Source organism: Tympanuchus pallidicinctus, unplaced genomic scaffold, assembly GCF_026119805.1.
Source record: "Tympanuchus pallidicinctus isolate F22 unplaced genomic scaffold, pur_lepc_1.0 scaffold14, whole genome shotgun sequence".
Taxonomy (NCBI): domain Eukaryota; kingdom Metazoa; phylum Chordata; class Aves; order Galliformes; family Phasianidae; genus Tympanuchus; species Tympanuchus pallidicinctus.
The window spans coordinates 15426490-15451514 of NW_026294659.1; positions in this window are offsets into that span (position 1 = coordinate 15426490).

Below are 25025 nucleotides of genomic sequence, written 5' to 3' on the forward strand. Positions count from 1 at the left end.
TTTGTTCACACCATCAGATACCTTAAGATAGGAAAGAAACCACTGAATTAATCTGTATTTTCAGGTTTTAAAATCATACATCCTCTGGTAGGCAAAGACAGTATCAGTCTGTGCCTAATGGTGAGGAATACATATTTCCATTGTAAAAGAAAAACAAATAAATACATTATTTTCCTATAATGGTGTTCATGTTTAATCAGCGTGTACAGTGAGGCAGGTTTCAAACTCAAAGCAGTGAATCCTTATTTTACAGGCCACACATTTTTGCTTGGAGAAATATACAATCATTTGAGTTTAAAGATACCATTAAAGGTCTTCTAGTTCAATTCCCTTGCAATGAACAGGGACACCCACAGCTCCATCAGGTGCTCAGAGCCCTGACCAGCCTGACCTTGAGTGTCTCCGGGGATGGGCCATCCACTGTCTCACTGGGCAACCTGTTCCAATCCCTCACTAGCCATATGGTAAAAAACTTATTCCTTATATTCAGTCTAAATCTCTCATTTTTTAGTTTGAAACCATTTCTCCTTGTCCTATCACGACAGACCCTGCTGAAGAGTCTGTCCCTTTCTCTCGTATAGGCTTCCTTTAGATATTGAAAGGCTGCTCTCAGGCCTCACTGGACAAGGCATTGCTGATGATCCATGAAATAACCAATCTGTAAATGGTCAAATTTTCAGATCAATTTAGAGGTTTGAAAAGCAATCTATGATCCAAGACCAGGCCTATATGGCATGCTTTCCATACAACCTTTGACAGGAGTCCAGAAAAATGGTTCTCTGGCTGTTGCCAAAACAATGCAAATTGTTTTCCTAGGCTCATTATGCCTTTCTACACCAGGGTGAATTCCCCCCTGAAAAAGTAAAGTTCTTGCAGCACCATAGAGTGCTGCAGGAGCTGCTCAAGGCATCAGCAGAAACAAGTTTAACTGACGGTTGTGCTGGCTGCCAGCTGCATAAAAATATATATTTTTCCCCCCCACACAAATTGGCCAGTTGCTTTGGAGCAGAGGAGGCAGTTTGTGTGTGGCCATTGAAACAGCTGTTGGAGGAAGATCTTGTTAGAAGTGGCCAACAGGAGTCAAGCCTCGGGGTCAAATGAGCATCTATTTGGATTTACAATGGCACAGCAACATCTCACAACACGTACCCTGACTTGTCCAATCTGCCTGCAGCGATTCCTATTTTGTAGTCATGCACAGTGTAACAGCCTCTGGGTAGCAATGCCATTCTCCTCAGCTGACCTTTCAGATGCTCCTTCTGCTGACTGTGCTGTGCATGCCTGGCATCCACTGCAGAGCACAGTGCCATTGCTGAGTTGTGTCACTAGCATCACAGGTAGAATCATAGAATCACCAAGAACCTCCAGGATCATCCAGTCCAACCATCCACTTACCACCAATATTTCCCCGCTAAACCATGTGCCTTAGTACAACATCTGAACTTTTCTTGAATATCTCCAAGGATGGTGACTCCACTGCCTCCCTGGCCAGGCTGTTTCAATGCCTCACTACTTTTGGAGAAAACATTTTTCCTAATATCTAACCTGAACCTCCCCTGGAACAACTTGAGGCCTTTCCCTCTCATCCTATTGCTGGTTATACAGGAGAAGAGCTGACCTCTACCTCACCACAATCTCCTTTCAGGTGATTGTAGAGATTGATGAGGTCTCCCCTGAGCTTCCTCTTCTCCAGACAGAACAACCCCAGTTCTCTCAGTCACTCCCCATCAGTCTTATGCTCCAGACCCCACACAGCTCTATTGCCCTTCTCTGGACACGCTCCAGGACCTCAATGTCTTCCTTGTAGTGAAGGGCCCAAAACTGAACATAATACTTGACGTGCGGCCTCACTAGAACTGAGTACAGAGGGATGATCATCTCCCTGCTCCTGCTGGCCACAGTATTTCTGATACAAGTCAGGATGCCATTGGCCTTTTTAGCTACCTGTGCACACTGCTGGCTCATGTTCAGCTGAGTGTTGACCAATACCCCCAGATCCATTTCTTCCATTCCAGAGTGGGGCAGCCATTCTGCCCCAAGCCTGTCGTATTTCTTTACAAGGAGAGTGGTTAGGCCCTGGAACGGGCTGCCCAGGGAGGTTGTGGATGCCCCGTCCTTGGACGTGTTCAAGGCCAGGTTGGACGAGGTCCTGGGCAACCTGATCTGAATGTGTATGTTTGGTGGCCCTGCTAGGCAGGGGGGTTGGAACTACATGATCCTTGAGGTCCCTTCCAACCCGGGTGATTCTGTGATTCTGTGATTCTGTGATTCTGTATTACTTGGGGTTGTTGTGGCCAAAATGCAGGACCCAGCATTTGGTCTTGTTAAGCTTGAATTATGGCAGTGATGCTCTGCTGTCAAGGTCACCTAAACATCTTAGAAACTGGGGAAGTTGCAGAGGCAGAACACAGAGATGCGTCTGGAGGGAAGGGAACCATTGGTCAGAAACAGGCACACCTCTCACAGTCCATCACAGGATTTTCTACAGGCATCCAATTCTCTTTTTCTTCTGATCTTAGTGTGATAATTGAAAAATCTTTTCATATCATAGAATCATGAAGGTTGGAAAAGCACTAAGGTCACCTAGTCAGCCCATACTACCATGACCACTAACCATGTCCCTCAATGCCACATCTTCAGTAATATCACACCATATCTTGTGATGTCATTTTCTGTGATTAGTGACTGTTGGTGTCATCAGGATTGGTTCTAGACATGACGAGTAGCAAACCAGTCAGTCTGTGATAGAAGAAACCACTTTCTTTCCATGGTTGCCTTGAATACCACATTCTTACAAACCAAACTGAAACCAAAACCAAAACCCAACTGAAAACTGTTGTTTGAGAAATTGTTTTTAGATTATTTATTTTCTAATACAAGAAAGATTATTCCTGAGAGCTGTGTTCAAGAAGCAAAGCGACATAACAGAGCTGCTTAATAGAAACTGCTATATATATGAAGCTGCAGAAGAATATTAAAGATTCCCATTTCTAGTAAAAGGTGATTATTTATTTACAGCCAATAATAACATATACATAGGCAGTCAGATTATTTTGAGGTATATTTCCAGAATACCTACCAAGTAAGAAGTTAATGAAATCTGAAAGAATATTTGTAGTGGCGTCTTCTGCTTAGGAAGTTGCTTTTCATAAATAAAAATTCCTTGTGTTTCTGTGTAATTATATTGGTGCTCACACACCCTGCTGCTGTCTCAGGATTTGGCTGACTTGCTGTTACCAGTTGTCATGGAGAGCGCTCCACAAAGCTAGACAGTGAGGAGATAAGAGCAGAGGTTTTCAGTGATATTTTGGTTCATTTTGGAATGCTGTATTTAAGTTTAGGGCGAAAAATTATGGGAAAAGCAAAACAAATTATTACTGGCACTGCTCTTTTTAAACTTCAGAAGATAGAGGAATGGGGGAGTGACTCCAGACTGTAAACAAGCAGTACTATCTGCAGCCACAACCAGCATGAGAGGCATTCCGTAGGAGCTCAACCTTGAATGGTCCTCAGGGATCAGGTTTCTGGCATATTGCTCTCCTGATGGTACAAGAAAATCAAGTTCAGAAATGCTGCATGTCTCAATGTTGACATCTTCACTTTAATCCACTCACTCCCTTGGGGGTCATGATGCACCTTCTAGCTGGTTATTGCCCAACATGTTTTTGTAAATTATCTGCGTATATAGGTCTTATTTAACAGTAGAGGCCAAATTTTGCCTCTACTTCTGAGCTGTTCCAGTGCTCCATAAGGTGGAAGCAGGGGTGCTGAACTAGGTTCCCATGTCTCTCTTGGTGGGTGCATCTGCATCTCCAACCACCTACACTGGAGTACATCTCTATGTCATCCCAGGGAGAACTGTACACATGAATGTATATATACACAGAGTGAGAAAATTAGAGGGACAGATTATTTAGATTGACACTAACACTGGTATGTACTGCTCTATCTATCCAGTGGCCTTCCAAAAAGGCTGGGGGTTGAAATCCAAGGGGCAGGAGACCAAAGGTCTCTGTGAAGATTCACAGCAATTTAAAGGTGTGCTTTCCTACATGTCAGGCTTGGGGAAAAAGGCAGAAAACCCTTTGGAAGTTTAGAGCAAGATCTTTCTTTAATGAAAAGTGTGTATATTTAATGTGAATCATCTCTGACTCAGCTGAGACAAAATAGAGGTATTTATTTTCCAGACTGATATCTTTAAAGCTGTCTACAGTTTGGGGTATTGATTCATGGCCTCAGGAAGTTTTTTCTTTTCCTTCTATCACCATGGGACAGGATTAAATTACAATAGATTTTGTTATGGATTAAATATGTTTGTACTGGATTAATTGCAAATGAAAGTACATACATATGCTTTGAAGATTTACCCTATCACCAAATTCAACCTCTATAAATTAGAATTAATGTTTTGCTGAGTGTAATCCCCTGGTTTCACTCTGCTTCATATAACCCTCTCCCACCTCTGCCTTTGCAGCTTTCAAAAAATAGCTGCGGATTGTTTTTTTTTTTAAGAGCCTGAGAGTTTTGGAAAACCACCGCTAATCCAAAGGGAAACTAGATGACTCTCTCCCTTTGACAGCACTGCAAACCTCAGCTAGGGCGTCTTCTCCCTTTCCCGCTTGCTCTTCTCTCTTCTGACAGCCCTATTTTTAACGCGGGAGGTCGGCCCTGATGCTGACAGACGTTCAAGCACTGCAGACTTCTGGCCCAGCTGGCGTGAGGAGCTCACGGTGTTGCCAGCTCACCGCTCTCTGCTGCCAGCAGCTACGGGCTCAGCCCGTGCCTGGCCAGCTGCCCCCTCTGCCTGACCCCTCTGGGACTGGCCGGCTCCAGGCACCAGCCCGCAGATGGCAGATGCCACGCGGATGGCACTGCTGTATTTTGGAGGTGTCGGTGAGATTTTTCAGGCTGGATGTTTAGGCCCAGAAAAATGGGATGAAATGAAAGAGCATGTGAATGCGTGCCCCCAAAAGTGTGCTGGCTGGCAGTGACCTGCCTCTGGGCTGATCTGAGCCTGTGTGCAGTTTGGTATGTGAGTTTCCTTTGGTGTGGATTAGCATTTCTTCAGGGTACCAGAAAAGGGGACCTTTATTGTTAAATAATTCCCCCAAAAGAATACAACCGGTTACTTCTGTTATTTCATATTAGCCACTTTCTTCTTGGATGCATTTTGCTTGGCTCCTGCTGGAATTGGCTAAGCAGAAGGCTTGATGGGATGGTTTGAGCTGCTCATTCCAGCCCCAGGCACCCGTGTGCAGAGCATGCATAGGGCCAGATGCTGCCTGACACCTATCCTCAGCTGTGAGACACATCTGGGTCAAAAGTATGCCAGAAAAGCCCTTAACATTTAACCACTGACAAACAAGTATTTCTATGTAAGAATCACACAATCATTAATTAGCCCAACTGGCAGTCCATCCCCACCATGCCCAATGATTACATCTCTCAGTGTCACATCCACACGGCTCTTGAGCATCTCCAGGCACAGTTACCCCACCACCTCCCTGGGCAGCCTGTGCCACTGCCTCATCACTCTCTTTGAGAAGAATTTTTTTCCTAAGAAGTCACACAGGTCTCTCAAAAGCTGCAAACCTTTTCATCTTCTTTCTAAAGTTCTCAATTCATGTATCCCCAGACAGCTGGTAGATAAGGTTCATCTTGAGTGATGTGCTGCTCATAGCCTCTTCTTGGAAAGCACCCAATACACAGTGTAGGTAGTAGACATTCAAATGGTGTTGAAACTGAGCCACCAAGCCTTACAGGTTTGCTTGTGGCCTCCAGGAGAACATTTTTTCATGGCTCTGCAAATCATGTGTAGCCTGCAATCACTTCTCCACAGAGAGAATGAAAGATACATAAGAATGCACTTTTTTCTGACTAACTCTGTAAGCATGAAGTGCTCAACAAGATGGCTGGCTCCTCAGTTGGTAGTGCTCACTGAAGAATACAAAGCAGTTGGAGCTATGCAGAGTCCACTGCCAGCCAACACATGTCTCTTCCATGTTTTGACTTCTAAGATCTCCTTCCTTCAGGATGAAAGAATTGAGTTTTGGTTATGAAAACCTACGACAATAAGAATCAAACCCAATGCTACTGGCCAAGCTGATGCATGGTTAATTTGCAGGTCCTGTGGCTGGACTGGGTAACTCCAGGACTGAGTGCTCCAGTGACCTCTGCTAGGATGTTCAGTTGGAGTGATTTCCTCCTCTTGCCTTTATAAGTTCTTTCTTTATAAGCTGCAGAAGAATTTAGCAGTTACAAAGAGCTGCTGCACACATGCACACATAAATCTTTGAGAACTTTTTCAAGCTGTGCTGGACTTTAATGATACTCTCCCCTCAACTTTGTAAAGATAGATTAATTTTGAGTCAAACTATTAGACAGTCACACTAGAGTGGGTTTTGTATTAAACAAAAAAGAAATTAGTTCATGCACCATAATTCCATACGCCTTTGCTGTAATATCTGTGTATCTAGGACACATGTTTCGTCTTAGTATGAGATTTTAAGTTCGTCTCAAGTTGCATGGCTAGAACTGGAGCTGAGTCTATTATGTTTCTTCATCAATGCAGCCAACGCACGTTACTCACACTGGCAAAGATTTTCTCTTGGGGGATGAAGATCACTCTAGGAAGCTAGCTTGCCTTCTTGTTCCTGTGGCTGAGCTCAGGGCTCTGTGACTGGGAAGGCATGGGGTGAGTGGCACAGGAACATGGCATCCAGAGCCTCAGAGCCCTGCTTGCGACAGTGCTGTGATAATGGCTTACCCACACTACCATCCTTCTGTGTCCTCCTAATATGCACAAGTAGTGTGGAATGTGCTGGAAATTATAACCTTATCCAGCCTGTAATGGTTTTCCTGGAGAAGCTATTTTTCCATTCTTGTGACATTAACACCTTGCCAGGAGAGAAAGAAGTGGTGCAAATCCATGGCTGTTGATTTTGCTGTGAATATCATAAGTCTTTTAGCTCCACAGACTTAGGTGGCATGTGATTACCGTACTTCATTAAAATGTGCAACTTCTAACCAGTAGGTAGCTAAAGTTTCAGCTGGGAAACCACAAACCAATAGAGTACAATAAGAGTGGTGATAGGGGAGAAGCACAGCCATATACTGTAATTACAGTCCAAGAGGCCATCACCAAGAGACAAAATGCCACAGTTTGTGGTGGCAGTGGGAAGCCACACATGGGGATGGAAACATCCTGTTTGCAACATAGGCACCTCTGTGGCAGAGGCTAGGTGGATGCTTGCATGTTTTGCAAGCAAATTAAAAGCAAGCAGCTGATTTGACATAGGTCAGCTTTAAGTTCTACTCACTTATTTTTATTTCCGGCAGGAGATAAAGGCTTGTGCAGCATACAGAGTTGTTGGCTTCTTTACATGCTTCCTCCAAACAGCCTGTTTTATGGAGAATGGCAATAAAAAATGTGAGGTTGTCGCAGTGGTGAATTATTATCAACAGAAAACAGCAAACATTAAGAGTCTGATATATGCTAACACTGAATATTTTGACAAGGACCAGTAGGAAAAAGCAAAGAGAGGTGTGCATTTCATTTTTTCAAGCAGTCCGCTTAAGTCTTGACAGCAGGGCAAATATTTGCATTACTCTTGTGTTTCATATGTGATGCATAACTGCGGCGTGACCCAGCCAGATGCTCTCCCTGGGATGTGGAAGAAAAGCAGCTCTCTGATCTGAGCTGAAAAGGCGTTTAGTCAGTGCTATGAGGTAGTTTAACTGGAAAAGTTAGCTGAAGATCAGCATTTCTTCCAAGGAAAAGTCCTTAAGAGTGCAACGTGTATACACGCTGCTGAGACTTCTAATGAAGTCTCTAATGACTTCTAATGATTTTGAGTAACACCAGTTACTTTCCTTACCAGAGTCAACCATACAGAAATACCACTGAGCAGCAGAAACAGCAAAAAACATGACAAGGAAATTGCCAGGAGTATCTGTTTTTGTGAATTCTATGTATTTCAATAACAATTTATGATAAAAATGTTTCTTTTCAAAAATCAAGTTTTGTATAAATTCATTAAAATTTTCAGAAGTGCTGAAAAAAATTATTGAAAAAGCATTCGAGCATCTTCTGAAAGAAAAATATTTTTTGCTAGAATGGTGTTGAAGTTTATTTTTTCAGCTTGTCCTACTAAGAACAACGAGGCCAGCACACCCAACTGGTACCATAGCCACTATGGGTATTGTAGCCTCTATTTTCATTAAATTTTAAACTATATTTTAATTGTCTGTTTACACACACACAAACTCTCCTTCATTTATTTATTTATTTATTTATTTATGTATTTATTTATCTAATTTTCAGTTTGTTTTTGTCTGGAAGTGTCTAATTTCTGAAAATGCTGAAAAACAGTCCTTCAAAGCTGCAAGCAGGGAACTCTAAAACCATCCCAGACTTTGAGTTCCTAAGGTTCAAAACAAAACTTTTTTTTGCAGAAGGCTAAAGACATACAAAAAAATGGATAAACACCAGTGCCCTCGAAGTAAATGCAACTTCACTGATCTGAAATTAGGCAGCACAAACTCATGAAACCCCCCTGTAAATCTAATCTTTAACTGTAAAATTATTCCCCCCCTGTAAATCTAATCTTGAACTGTAAAATTATTCCCCCCCCTGTAAATCTAATCTTTAACTGTAAAATTATTATGGATACATTTCATTTGCAAAACCCCTTTTTTTTTTCTTCCTCGTCAAACAAAAATAATTACGCATTGCTCTCCGGTCATTTTTAATCAATACCGTGCTGTCTATCACAGCTGATATGCAAAGTAGGTTAACTTAATCTTACCAGAGCAGATTTGGCATTTCCTACTTTTGGAACACTTGCTTTGTGAACTTGTCATTGCATTCATTTTGATACAATTCATATTTACTTTAAAACACCCTTATCAATATTCTGCGGATTTTGTTCAGTTCTACATCCGTGCTCATTTTTTCCATAGTATTTTAATGAATAAAAAAAAAAAAAAAAAAGGCCATGGAAGGGTCAACCTTAGAAAAAGTCTCCTTTGCTCTTTGAAACTGAGTCAGCTCAACCACAAAATAAACCACTGTAAAAAATGAATTATGAGATGGGAATACCTTTACATACATGGCACATGGGAGGAACAAACTAGTCACAAACCATCCAATAGCTCTTAACCACAGGATTTTAGCACTAGCCGGCAGTGCTGTTGATACAACCATTCTTAACACATTTGGAAAATATTCTTAATATTCAAACATTCTATTTCCCAGCCTACCAACCTCAATGCAAAAAGAGGATTAGTACTGCAATGCAAAAAGAAGCACCAGTACTGGCCTGACTGAATTTACAAGAAAATTTACCTTTGACTTCAAGATCATCTAGCCTCCAAATAAACAAAAAATAGCAGCAAAGGTTTCCTAGTACAAAGCTTTCCTTGCTTCATGTGAAGAATTACTTTTCTCTTGCTTTCAAGGCTACCACAATGAAACTAAGGTATACAGGCTGAATTTTCATAGTCTTACTTAGACAATTTTACAACCGCACTTATTTCCAAATTAAAAGCAGTTCTGACTTTTCAGAGGTAGATTCCATACTTTATTAAAAAATGAGCTGCTTAAAGATGAATATTTCTACTTTTCTTTCTATAATATTCTGATATTTTCCTGTTGGCCTTGATGTAATTACAAGAGATTTAGTGTTATAGTACGTTCACCTGGAGAGTTGTAAAAATGAAAGAAAAAATATGACTACAAAGTATAAAAAGGGAACAGGAATGTGCAGTTCCCATTTTTTTGTTGTCTAAACCCCTCCCTACAGCTTGCTGCACTTGACTGCAGGGGCTTATCGGGGCAAGTGGTGGCATCTGTAGTACCTTTGATGTAAATGTCTTCAAGGGGTGATGGTGAAGTCTCAATGGAGTTGGGCCTCCTCCAGTCACTCTGGTGCCACCCCATCAAGGTCCAAGGGACACTTCCCATACAAGGCTGCTGCATGGGAGAATGAACCATGGATGAGGCAAGAGGGCACGGTATTACCTAATGTTTTGGTGTGTGAGCACAGAACCCATTTCTTTAATTTCTTTATTCCTGTGGATCCTACAGGAAAAGGAAACACTGTGATCAGACAATTACCACAGCAAGGAACTCAGTAGGCTGCAGGATTTCACACATGGGGAAATGCCCACCACGGAGCACCATAACCTCTTTTTCAGTAGAATCATAGGATCATAGAATCATGGAATGGCTTAGATTGGAAAGGGCCTTAGAGATCATCTAGCTCCAACTCATGGACAGGGCTGCCCCCCACCAGCTCAGGCTGCCCAGGGCCCCATCCAACTTGGCCTTGAGCACTGGTCAGGTGAGCTAACAATCGGGATCTCTCCATCTGCCTGTGAGTCCTATTGCACCCACTGCACAGAAGTGGTAAGGTGAAGTGCAGGCAGGGAAAGGGGGAGGGGTGGAAGGTGAGCCTCCTCCAGCACCAGCAACTCAGCCAGAAACCAGATCCCAAGCCTGACAACACCAGGCTGCACAGACACTGGTCTGTATTTCATGTGCTTTCCTGCAATGGTGATGTAATTTATGACCAATCCAGTGCAGACAAAACTTAATGACTAGAAGGCCAGTTTCAACTCCTGCCATCTCGCTTTCAGCTTCGTTCAGCATCAGACATGACTTTCATCTAGGCTCAGGAGGGGGATGATGGCGTCACTACCTCTTTCTGCTCCCATCACATACATTACGTGCTCTCAGTTCAGTGTTAGAAATAGCATTGACATAGTGCTGTATTCCTCCAGTATCGGATAACAACCTTTGCATGCTTGGCATAGGGAAGGAAATAGCAAGGGAAAAGGGGAAATGAAAATAAGTAGAGAAAAAAATCCCACATAAAAATAGGGAGTATGTTAGTAAAGTAGAGCTTATGATTCAGTTTTGCAACCGCAATTTCAAGGTCCCTCTTGTTGAGAAGGATATGACTTAATGCTCTTGTGGGGCATTCTGCAAAACAAAAGATCACCACTTCACCACTAAGAAAAGTATCAATTTCTGCCTTTTATGAAAAAAAAAACCCAGATGGTCATTTTCTGTATATTTAGATCAGCAAACTGAGCAAACTTGAAAGCTTAACTTCTGTTATCTCCCAGGAAGAGTGCCATCCTTCTGAACCCTTCAAGTAAAATTCTGTTTTGAAAAATAAAAATTCACATGCATGCTCAGCACATCTTTTCCATTTATATTTAGAGCTACAAATAATTCTCAGTACAAATTATTTATCTCCTGTATTGTGATGCTGTTACTCCTTGCAAGGATGCCGGGCTCCTTCACTTCACCAGTACAACTGTTCACCACTGTAAACTGCAAAAACTTACACAAAGGCAACTTTAATGCACTGCTGCCTGCTGGTCAAACTGTTGTAACATGCATGCTGTCTCTGCAGCACAATGACTGCAGAACTTCACCTCTAATACAGTTGCTTTACCTCCAGCTGACAAGCAGCTGCCTGCTAAGCATCTGCAGTGCAATTGTTAGATGGGTCCAGCAAAATTCAAAGCCTGTAGTCCCACCTTTGCAGCCTAGATCATTCACTTGATTACACAGGTACTACTTTAAGCATTAGGTTCATTATCATTTCCAGCCTTGCTCACTCAGCCCTTCTCCTGCACAGAATGATCAGCAAATGGGTAAAGCAATGGAGAATCAGACTGCAAGAGGTGTTGCTGGTATTGCTGTCATGTGTTTCAATGCAGTGTTTCTCTCACTCCTTGGACATATTCAAGAGTCAAGAACCAATCAGACATGACCAACTGCTACAGCCCTGCATCCATGGCCCAAGACTGCACTTTACAGAGCAGCTTAGTAGAGTAGAGTGAGAGATTAAAGGTAACTTGAGAAATACTTCTGGAAATACTGCCTCGGTATGTTTGTTTGGCAGTTCATTGATTCAAAATCTGAGGAGCTTTTCTAAGTCATAGGCAAAGCATCCCCTTTAAGAGAATCCTCAAACTCAGTTAGAGTATGCCTGTCATTGCACTTCTAAAGCCCAAAACATATTGAAGGTCAACAACTGCACACCTGAAACTTAACTGGAACCTTTGCCTAAGAAGATTTGAAGAATTACTGTACACATCAGCTGTTTGGTGATAGCCTCTGTCAGACTGGGTTTTGACCAAGTTACTCAGGAAAAAGTAGAGCTGGGAACTCAGGAAGTCATTGGGATTGAAGTGGTCACTTGGACTTTCCCTGCCACAGCACTATGCTTAACCTATTCCTGACAGATATCTGATTAAACTGTAGTAAAATGTTCCACAGCTCAGACAAATCCATGTAGAAAAACATACAGAACAGCATATCTCCTTTCTACCTTTCTTCCATCTTTATTGCTTTGTACAGAAATGCGTTTTCTTCTCTATCAAGACTTTTGTTTGTAAAACATCCTCATATTCAGTCAATGTGAAGTTTGACAAAGTAATTAAAGCAGACAAACATCCAGTAGACTTTGAAACATATCATATACAGAAATGGCCTGAAGGGAAGTTGGCTTTTCTGGCTCCTTCTGTGATGTCTGCGTTGGTAATATATCTGAAAAAGAAGACATTTATTACACTATTTTAAATAAATTATTGCTGTGTGAACCCCTAAGCCTTTTCCAGTGAGTGACATGTAGCTAAGCTGCTGCATAGAACATTTAAGTTCATTTTTCCTGGCCAACTTTTACAGTCTGGCAGCAGACTGTTCATATCTGTTGTTTTGTAACTAGCTCTCTTTTGGGTTGCACCGTTGTCTGAAAAGTAAGCAAGGGCATAAAGAGCATTTTGAAATCAGCAAAAGAAGTCTTGCTACATTTGTAGCATGACTTAACACAGGAAAGTTCAAATAAATCATTACAGTCAAAGCTGGTGGACTTGCCACTGTTACTGAAGTTGCCTATGCTCTTGCATCAACACTACCATTCCTATACTCCTAAAACCTGAGATCCTCCCAGTCTTCAAAACATGGATCTTCCCAACACTTTCTAGGGATGAAAAGATGCTCACTTTTGTAACAGGGAAATTGAGGTACAAAGGACCTGAATCCTAAGTCATTAGAATCATACAAGCTTGTATGTGACTTGTAGATATTCTGCATTTAATGTGTCCCATCTGTTCTTGATACCAGCATCATAGAGACTTTTCTTTGACAGACTCTGGGCATTTTTTTCTGCTTGATGTCAATCAAGTAGTATGGATAAAAGGACTCATAGGATCTGTGGAGACTGCTGTGTACAGTGTTCCCCTAGGCTTTCTCCTCTAGATCTTCAGTTTGGATCTCCCCAAACCAATCCAAAAGATACTCTTGCAGGTCAAATGAAAAGCCAGTACAGAAATGTTTGAGCATAATTTCTGTTGAAAATTTCACTTCTATCTTCAGACAGGTGAAACAAGAAGATCCAGAGAACTGAAGGTACCAGCTGCAGGCTGGAAGACATTTCTAAATGATGACAAAAAGGTGATTGGTTATTGTCACTGCAGATTCACAAAGGGGAAAGATGCTTGACAAACTTGGCAGCCTTTCATGATGATATGAGTAGCTTGTTGGATGGGAACATGACAGTGGACATAATTTAATTGGACTTTCACAGAGCTTGTAGAACCATGTCCAGTAACATCCCCATAGATAAGCTGATAAACGTGGCCTAGGTAATGGACAGTGAGATAGTCTGAAAGCTGGCTGAGTAACTAGCCTCAAGGGGTTGTCACCAGTGGCACAGAGTCCAGCAGAAGGTCAGTTGACAGTGCTGTACCTCAGGGTAGAATACTGAGAAAAATACTGCTTAAACTCTCCATTAAAGATCTGGATGATGGGGCAGGGTGCACCCTCGGCAAGTTTACAGATGATATAAAACTGAGAAGAGTGACTGATATACCATACGGTTGTGCTGTTTTTCAGACAGTCTTGGTCTATTTGGACCTTAAGAAATGTGTGGCAGAAAGGTCTCACACTCATGGAGAAATAACTACATGTACTAGTAAGGTCTGGGGGCCAACCAGCTGGAAAGCAGCTTTGCAGAAATTGAGCTATTGGTCCTGGTGGACACCAAACTGAACATAAGCCATCATTTGTAAGCACTTCTTTTCCAAGAGAATCCTGGGCTACATCAGGCAGTGTTGCCAGCAGGTTGATAAAGGTGATCTTTCCTCTCTGCTCAGCCCTGGTAAGGTCACAGCTGGAGCACGGTGTCCAGTTCTGAGCTCTCCATTTCAAGAGCAACATGGACATAGTGAAGAGAGACCAGTGGAAGGCTACAAACATGCTGAAGGGACTGGAACACATCAAAGGAGAGGCTGTTCAGCCTTTAATATAGAATGCTTAGGGGGATTTTACCTATATACATGAAAGGAACATATAAGACATAACTGGGCTCTTTTCAGTGACAAGACAAGAGGCAAAAGGCAAAAATACCCGATATTTTATGTTAATCTTTTTTTTTTTTTTTTTAACTGTAAATATAATCAAACACTGGAACTGCATGCCAAAAGAGCCATATCCATCCATGGAGATGTTCAAAAGAGCAAGGTTCTAGTTGAGCTGTTCTAAGAGATATCCTATACCAGAAGGGTTGAATTAGAGAATCTTCTATCCAGACTCAGTGATTCTGTGATTCTGTGAGACCACACATACACCATAATGCTGTCACGAAATCTAAAAGAAAGTATAAAATACTGTAGTGTTCAACATACAGAGAAGAGCTCAGCATTCTAGATTTGACTCCCAACACAATGCCTGGGAGAACAAAGACTGGGATCCACAGAGGTCAGTGCATTGACATTCTCATACTGCCATGAATTTAGTTCTTGTAGTAAGGATGGATGTAGAGTGCAAAAGTAGTCTGGGAATAGAACTGAAGCATCCTTTTGTCAAGTGGAGCACATTTATTTCTGGGTCCACAATTTGCAGCTACAGCTTTGTATGTCCAAATGGCTCAGCTTTAGTGAGAAGGGCACAGACAGACCTTTCTTTCAACAGCCCAAGCTTTTAGTTGGATTTTTTTCTAGGAAAGAGGCATACGTTTAAACCTTCTTAGACGAGATGAGCACTAAGTCCAGATCTCTCACTCTCCAGAGGAGTGCTGTAGTTGCAGTGAAGCAGAGCCACTTCTGCCTTTTCAAATGAAAGCTGCAGTGGTTGCTGTGTTTTTCACCACTCTACTTTTCTTTGTTGATATATGCTGAGGACGTCAGAGGATCCCTCAGAAAGTCCAGGTCTGAGATCTGGTTTGAGCTGAAGCATATGACAGTGGCAATGAGCCCTAAAGAGAGATAGCAGGCTAAGCTGTGGGCTGTTAAAATGGTGCATTAAAATGTGATGCACAAAGGGCTTGGGAGGTGGCACTACTTGACACAGGAAGCCCGCATTCCCTGTTCAAGGTGCCCTGCCTCCTTGGTGACTTGATCAGCTTGCATGTGGTCACATTTGTGCCTAATAGTATGACTCCGGCAAGTCAACATTTTTATCTCTGCAAACCACCCTAGATGGACACAAGAATATCATATATCAAAGTCTCTGAAGGTATTTGTTTTAGGTTTGTTTTTTGTTTTCCTTTTCTTTTTTCCCAGCTGCATATAGATCCTATGGAAGAGAAGCCATGGGACAAAGTAATGGTTAATTTCAGATTTGGGGCAGATAGCATTGTTTTATGCATCTGGAAGATGTTCACATATCCCCGTTTTCTATCCAGGTTCTTTGGTTTGTATCAGGAGCAAACCCATCAAATTCTGCTTGCAGTGCTTTTTATCCCCTTTATTATCCCTCAGTTCTAACCCACAAGACATTTCAAACATTAGAAATGGTTCAGTGCATAATGGTTTTCAGAAACATGCAGTATCTCTGTCTAAATGAGAAAAATAAATATCTAGGGAGCTTTTGCACATGTCAACAGTACTCAGTGAAGCAATATGTGTAGGCAGTGCTGGAAACAGTGACAAAGTGAGTATCTGTGCATAACTTGGTAATAATATCATCACCGTCTAGACAACTCAACAATTAGCATCCAGACATACCGAAGCCTTCTTTAAGAAGTCTCCAACAATAAAAAAAAAAATGCTTCCATGGGGAAGAAAGCCACAGATCTCTCTTTGCTACATTGCACATGTACGTTTAATTTTGATTTCATTTTAAAAGTTGCTTTCTAAGATATGCCGCTTTTCTCAAGGCCACTCCTGAGTGCATGTTTGCAAAACTACAATTGATGAAGAACGTTCTGTTAAAACATCTGTTTTAATATTCTCTGAGTATGGCAGTTGCTAGGCAAAAATGTTGGACATGGCCATTCCCATGCACTTCCTGGTCCGCTTCTCTTTTATTATTTACTTTGAAAAACATTACTTTCAAAATACATCAATATTGGGCTGATTCAGGAAAAAGAAAACCTTTCTGCACAAGCATATGACTTCCAGTGGGGTATCTTTAAAGGACTTACTCCAAGACTCGACTCTTCTGTAACAGGCCCAAGTCTGTTCTCATTTTCTAATTCTTTTTCTGTACACTGAAAACAGCAAATTACACTGGGACAAATCCAAGGTAAAGGCAGAATTATATCCTCTGATTTTGTTATGCAGGAGTTTTATTGCTTATACTGCAGATTTTTTTCCCAGAAGGATACAGGGAATGATATGATAAGACATTGGGTCTTTCTTATTTGGAGGGCTGACATAAAAGGCATGCAGGAAATTCCACAGAACTCCCATTATTCCATCTGAAGACAAGGATTATATGTATCTCCCATTCTCCTTGTGGCTTTGTCTCCTTGAGGAGCATATTGGTTGTGGATGTCAGGAAACCTCTGTCTACAGGATGTAGTTCTGGCTGCACCGTGAACCCGCTTTGAAGGTATTGGGTACCATGGCTGTTGTGTGGAAAAAATCATGCTGCCCCAGAATGCAGTGAGGAGCCCTCATTTCACATTTAAAGCAGTGAGTATTTGTGTGTATGATTGCTAATGATATTAGTAGCACCTTCGTTGCAGCAACTGGTAGAGATGAATGACTAAAGCATGTTTTTATTCAGTGGTCAAAAGCCAAAGAAAACACAAATTATTTCAGTCATCACTACCTTTGTATCCCACACAAGCTGAACTATGTTGGGAAACAGAGCCCTGAGGTGCCTTTGAGTCCCTTGGAGGGTTGCAGGCCAGCAGCAGAGTTGGATTTTAATTGTATTCATTGCCTTGAGGGCCAGCTCCAAAGCCATGAATGCTCATACCGTGAATCATGCTCTGCTGTTGCTCTGAGAGCATCTGATGGCTGCACAGCTATGTTACTCAGTGAGCAATATGAGCAATAGCCCAAAGATACAGAAAGAGCATTAGAACATGGCAGGAAAGTAGTAGAAAGATATGTTCAAGACATTTAATGTTTAGCGCTTCCCACGCTGACATAAAAAGGGAGCAGGGTGAAAAGGTTGAGACTAAATCAACAGTAGTTGGCTCTGCAGTTTCTGGAACACGGAGAAATCACATGAAGCCTTTTTTAAGTCTGTCAGCATAAACTCTTTGTTCTTAGTACTGGCAGTGTGTCCAAGGTGGATAGAGTCTAAAAAATATGACTTTTCCTTGGGCAGATCAGTCAGACTGAAACATCCTTGGAAATGTTATACTCATGAAATCAGGAGGGTCAATAGTTGAGTTAAGTATGCCTAAGGATCATTTATGACTAGGATCAAAAACATGCAAATGCAACTCCCACCCAGAGGTCTGTGGATGACATGAACATTTTGTTGAAATGTCTTTCCCCACCCTGTGGTAAAGGAAAACATCTCTGTCAATCTTTCAAAAGCTCAGCCTTGGGAGGGGATGGGACTCACCAGCATTTCCCATGCTCCAGCCTGGAACCAAGCTTAGGTATGAATAACCAAATATAGCACAGCAAAAGGCCACTCATCTTCCCACCTGTTTCAGTCCTCTGAGGAACAGTAGTCAATGACAGGCTTGGATGGATGGTAAAATGTATGTGTGTGTGTGCTGTTGATTACCTTTTCTGCAAATGCAACTACACAGAACAAAATCTCCTCTAGCTTCTCTTAACATTCACGATTTTTTCCTCACTTCACAGGAAGCCATGGGCCATAATGTGAACATCTTGCAGTGTAGGCTCAACCCAGACCACACTAAAAGTTATCCCCAGGGTAGAATCAGCAACTGGAAGTGGTCCAGGAATAGTTACCCACTGCTTTCTGCTTTCCCATTCAGAGTGCAAGTCCACAGGAAGAGACTCTTTAAGTTTTCATTATTTGCTCACTCACTGTTTTGTTTTCTCAGAGGCTGTCCTCTGATATGCTGCAACATATTCCTGTCACAACATATTTCCATGTCACGAGAGGAACGGTTTTGCATGCCATTAATGCACACAGAATGGGAAATGTTTTGTCCGAGTTTCATTTTTATTGTGGTTTGCTTATGCTTTAATATGTGCGTCAGTTCTCACAATACATTGCTTTTTTCTGCTCCTCAATTACAGCCAGAAATGTAGCCTACAAAATGTAATGCAGATATTGCAGAGAAAACAGCTACTGTCTTACAAAAGCCCCTTTTCCCTCTCCATTGGGTTGTGATGTCCTGTGCTGCATTGTGCTACGCAGGCTGGTGGGCTGCTGTATGTCAGGATCTGTTTCTGCCCCCACATTCCCACTATGTGCTTAGTCAAAAGCTTCCTTATAGTTGGACATTCTTTTAAAAATCAGCTCAAACTTCACTCCTGTGAACTGTGTGAGACACTTGACCACCACTGTGTTCAGTGGTGCTCTGAAAATGAAGGCATTATTTGTTACAGGTTAGGAAGAGGTTATCGGTGTGTCTCATTAACCTGATGAACTTCACTTACCTGAGTTGCTTGTGTAATGAAGTTAGTCTATAATCCTTATTAGTTAGGGAAGCTTCCGGTTGAATATTAGGAAAAATTCTTGTCAGATCAAGTTATGAGGCAGTGACACAGGCTGCCCATGGAGGTGGTGCAGTCACCGTCCCTGAGGTGTTCAGGAGCCGTGTGGATGTGGCACTGAGGGACGTGGGCAGTGGGTGTGGGGGGGGTGGGCTGGTGGTTGGACTGGGGGATCTGAGAGGTCTTTTCAACCTTATTGATTCTATGTTTCTATGATTCTTATCTCAGAAAATTCCCTAGGATCCAAAATGCCAATTTCTCTGGGGTGCTTTAGGATACGTGGGAGAAGAGCAAATTCCAAGAGCCGTTGTCATCATTGTGTCCCATTTCAGAGAGTGAAAAAGTTGAAGCAAAAAGCAGTGAGACTGTGTGTCTAACTGGGACAGCAGATAAGAAAGCCCTCCATGGCAGTGCTGTCAAAGCAGCCCTGGAATGCTTTCTCTGCTGTCAGAAGAAGCATGTGTCTTGGCCCCTGATCTGAAGTCTTTTAAGGGAAATGCTCTAGTCTGGAAAATTATTATATTACTTCACAGACATACTTGTGAAATAAGAACATCACCACATAGAACATTATTTCATCTCTGCATACCTTCATACTTTTTCTCTGGAGTATTCGGGAAATCCTTTGGACAATTCAGAAGTGTCCAAGGACCCCAAAAGATGGTAGGAAGACAGAGGGGAACACCACTTCCTAACTCAGTGCAAAAACAGTGGCCCTATTCCAGACAAGACATTGGCTTTAAGAAAAGAAGGAAGGAGAGCCTCAGTTTTAGCCTCTTCCCCTCTCCTGGGTGAAGAGCAACCAGCTGTTGTGATCACAGTCTTCAGGGAGTGCAATGCATGCTTAATTCATCATGGGGCTGCTTCCCCAGGAGATCAGACAGAGAGGAGGGAGGGGAGCAGTGAAATAACTCCCTGGCCAAGTTCTCAAACAGTCGAAGCACAAAGACTTCCTTGAAAAGCTCCTCATTACAAAGCTTTTTGAAACTCAGCTTGTCCATGTAAGTAATGGATGGAAAACTCCTTACTGATTCTTTCAGTGCAACTTGCAATAAAAAAAAAAAAGCCCTCATAACTGACTCATGTTCCTTTAAGAGGGGTTTCCTATCAAATCCCTTGTGAGTGTGGCTGCTGAAGGCAGCAGATTCCAACAAAACTTCTTTCACCAATGGACACAATTCATCCTATTAAAAAAAATAACACTGGCTGTCCTGACTGTGTAGGTGGGTGAGAAAATGTTAACAGCTGCACTCATGAATCTGTGCTGGAGGAGCAAGCTGCCAAAAATACTTGTACTGTGAACAACTGTTCTAAATTTGGTTACCTGCTTTATGTTATTCAGTAGCCAGGCTCTCTTCTTGCTCTTATCCTACTAGATACATAAAGCACAAATGCACACTTTTCTATCAGATCAAAGGCAGGTGACTCTGCAAGTTGTCATCAGAAAACTGGGGAATTATATTGTTTGCTATGCAATCAGGTATTTTGACAAATGAGGAGGAAGCAACTCATTTGGTGTTCAGAGAGGTACAGATGGCAGCCCTGCAGATGAGATGAGCCCAAGGGTGACAGGCCCTGCCACCTGGCCACACTGGCTCTAATGCCTTGATGTTGGAGGTAGATGCTTGTCCCCTGCCCACATTGGAAGGTAGCAGAGAGTACCTTCTGGTTTGTAACCAGGACCTCCTCTGCAGCAGGGATGGTCTGGTGTTGGGGTGTGTGCGCGATGCCCCATAACCTCTGTCCTCATCTTTAGCTGCCATCTTCTCATATTGCCCTTCTGCCAATGTGCAGTGCTGCCAATGCTGAGCTTACTATGAAACGTAACTTTTTCTCTATTTAAAAAAATATACTTTGCCACTGAGACATAATAATTGCTTTCGCTTATGGACTTTTACAGGCTTTTTTTTTTTTTTTTTAATCTAGCCTGCAATTTTCCGGATGAAATGTTTTGCTCTCAATTAACTGTAGATGCAATTTAATGAGTAGGCCAAACGGTGATAGTTAGGCACATAACTAACATATGGAATGTGCAGTATTAGTGGCTTAGTTAAGACCCTTCAATTAAAATGAGGTCATTCAGTCCTCCTTTCTCTCTTTGTGCAGATGATATATGTTTAATGCTGAACACTTGCTGATATGTTATTAGGACCACATAAGCCGTCTTTTAAGTACCAGGGAAATTGTGGCTTTGATGTGTCAGGTACCTAATGAAGATGAAATTCAGACCAGGAGCCATATCATGTCAGAGTGCAGAAAAGATCTTTCTGCAAGCTTTGCTCAGTCTTTCATATGAAGCTCATTCATTGCTTCAGTAAATACCCCTGTCAGTAACCTCTCCTTCTAGGAAAGCTGCAGAAGGTGCCCATTTAAGGAACACTAGATTATTTTTCAGATACTCCAGTGACTGTTTGCAGCGTCCTGTGAGCATTTGCTCACCCCTGCATAACACCTCTTGGGGAATGGAATGCTGTTGGCACATTTCTCAAACGAAATCTGGAGCTCTTCGTCCAAAGTCCACAGCACTCTTAGCCAGTGATTGGTAGCTAGCTAGAGACCCAATTAGTCCAGCTTGGCAAACACTGTTTTCCCCACTTAATGTTATTCTCTCTTTCCAGAGACATGACATTTTTCCAGTCCCTGAAGCACAGCGGAGTGGGCAGGAATCGACCTCACCTTCCCAGCTGTCTGGAAGGTAGGTGCCTCCCTCTGAACTTGTCATCTAGGCTCCCTCTGTTGTCATCAGATAGAAATAAACAAGTGCCACTTGATTTACCTGTCCAGGAGAACTAATCCAGGTTGGAGCAAGCTGTCTCTCAGCAGAGTTTTTCCCTTCCTGTCATTCTCCAGAGACCCAGGCCATACATGCAGCTTTTAATGTGAGGTCAGAAGTAGGCCACAGTGGTGTGTACTGGCACATGTTGCAGATAGCTGCAGATCAGCGGGGCAAAGAGACCTTCCTGTTGCGACAGCGCGGAGTTACTCAAGCTGATGATGGGTCTGCTGGGTTCCTGCTTTGTGTTGATAGTTCAGACCAGGAAGCTGCATCTCTGATCCCAGAAGCAGGAGGCAATGAATCTCGTGGTATCTCCATGAGATCAGTGACATTTTGCTTGCAGCTTCACAGCTATTAGTCCCTTGTGGCAGGGTCTCATGGCATGTGCATGTGTGTGCAGGAGGGGCAAGAAGAAAGTACAAGCATCCTTCAGTAAGTAATTATTGTACTCAACGGTCTCAGACTTGTACAGCCTTATCAGCCAATGAGATAGCCATATCAACCTGATAGCCATCCTTCCGATTTCATTAACACCAGTGTGCCTTGTGAAAAACTCCAACATAGGCAGATTTGTGCCATACTGATGCTGGGGTTGATAAAAACCATGCAATACACACAAAGAAAACAACATTGACATTGGTACAATTTGCCAAGATTTGCAGTAGCACAAAGTAGACAAGCAGCTACACCTGTGTGGTGTATGCTACGCCTGGATGCAATGGTTTGGGAACTCCAGACATCTTCAGCTGTGTCTAATCTGTGCTTTGCTCACCTTTCAGGACTGGAGGAATAGTGGCTCAGTGTTGTTAAAAAGCCCTCACAGCTTTTTAAACCTCAGCACTGAGGCTGATCAAATTTACACTTCTATGCCTTCAACTTCAAAGAGATGTTCCAGCACCTAGGGATGCCACATGTATTTTCTGTATTGTTCTAGCAAGTAAGATCTCTTAGAAAGTGCCTAGAATGAGCCTTGGCATGCCTTCACATTGAGACAAACTCTCACCCCACTCCTGCAGTTGTTGTTTGGACCACTTTGCCCTGCTCCATTAGTAAAAGTCTGGCCTGGAAATGCAACCTCCGTGTTAGATCTGTGCAAGAAAACCTTGTGTTATGGATGTATATGTAGGGCAGCAGACAAGTTGTCTCTCTCTTAATCCAGTGTCTTTAAGTTCAACATCAAATGAAAATAACTGGCAAGAGGACAATCTGATACACACATACACATATATATGTTATTGCCTGCAAGTTACAGGAGAGGAGAAAGTTCACTCTGCTGATAATGTAGAGGGAAAGTCTGTGCACTTGGGTTTGGGGATGGCAGAAAGACGCAAGGATTCTGTGGGAAATATTGGTCAGTAGGATGAATTTCTTTTGTACTTATACTGGCACTTAGACAAGAAGGAGATTCTTTAAATATCATATCAGAGTACTGCAGATAGTTTTGCAAGTGCAGAAAGTATCCAGCATTCCTAGCAGTGGTCAGATTGCCAAAATTTTTAAATAAAATCAATGGATACTATGAAAAATAGTGAAAAACTAGGATTTTTTTAATTACAATTTTGTGTTGCCTGTGCCTCCCTCCTTTTCCAGTGGAGTGTTAGGAACTGCAGGAGCTACTAAGTCTCCATCCTTAGATAAACAGCAGGCAAAGGCCAGAGTTGCCTTTGCTAACTTTAGAAATGCTCTTCTTCCAAGTGAGGGAAAGTATTTTGGTCTGCAGAAATCCACTATGTAAAGCTTTGGTTTTATTAGCTCAACACTCTGTCAAGATCCAACAGGAAAGTCATGCTACTATTATCTATACATAATGGGTTATGTGGGAGGATGAAAAAAAGGCTTAAAAAGGTAAATGCAGATAAACATTTAGATTCTTACATGTCAGAATGTGGCAGTTTCTCTCTTGTGCCATGCTCATAAAAAAATGTGTTAATACTCTCATCATTTAACTTGTTAAACTATTTGTATTCACCACACAGGCATTGTCTTCTTTGGTCTTTAATTGATCTTTAAAGGAAACCTCAAAGGAAATAAAATAAAAAGAATGAAAAAAGAAAAAGAAAAACCTTTTTTGCACAAGATTTTCTTGGAGGGAGGACTTCTCTGGCCACTTTAATTCCTCATGCAGGGTGAGAAGCACTAAAGCTGCCTTGATAAGGAAGGGAATACAGAGAGGGAAGGGGGGAAAACAAGTAAGAACAGGAAAAAAAAAAAGATTTGATTTTAATTCAAGCACAAATATCCACAACTAAAATTGTGCTTCCACCTCAGCAACCCTTTTATGGGATCTTGGATGCTTAGGGATGTTTGTGTAATTGCTTCTTGTAAATGATCTTCTAGTCTGCAACACTTTACAGTAAACCACTTTCCTTTGCCATCTGTTATCCAGTTGTTTTAACTGGGTTTCCAGTTATTTGTATCAGTCATTTACAAGAACCTTTTTAACCTCCATAAAATGAAATAATTGAAGCCTATCTTCTTGACTCCTTTAGCATATAGTTGACATGTGCTTTAAAACTGAGGGACGGAGGGTTAAAATTCAGCATATAAGAAGCAGTAATTTGTAAAGCAGCACAGAACAAACCAGCATTGCCAAAAATTCTTCCTGAAAGCTCTTAGTGTGTATGTTTAATTGGAGAAAGTAATTTCAGGCACCCAGTGACAATTTTTCATCTCTGGGTCACTTGTTGAATGATTGCCACATCCAGCCACTGGCCAGTCAATGTAAATGAGTTTAGTGACTAAAAATATGGTTTGTCAAATAGAGAAGTGCATTCCAGAAAATTGTGTTCATTGTTGTATGAGATGAAGGGTTAAGCGTCCTGCACCTTGTCTTCTGGGAAGTGACTACTGGCAGTCCCCTGCCCACTCTCTGTGTACACCACTCAAGTTGGGCCTGGTTGGAGGGCTGCCTGGTGCTGCCTGAAGTTGTTCCTCTCTGTTGGTCTCTTCTCCCAGATAACAGCAATAGGACAAGAGGTAATGCCCTCAATTTGCACCAAGGGAGGGTCAGATTGTACATTAGGAACAATTTCTTCTCCGAAAGAGCGGTGATGCAGTGGCACAGGCTGCCCAGGGAGGTGGTGCAGTCACCGTCCCTGGAGGTGTTCAAGAGCCATGTGGATGTGGCACTGAGGGATGTGGGCAGTGGGCATGCTGGGGGTGGACTGATGGTTGGACTAGATGACCTTAGAGGTCTTTTTCAACCTTAACTGATTCCATGGCTCCCCCTCAAGCTGGTGATATTTGCGTTTCAGAAGTCACTTTGCACGAGCATGTACCAACTGGAGCCACTTACAGGATGCTGGAAATGGGTCAGCAATGCAAGATTCGCCATAAGAATCCTCAGATTTTG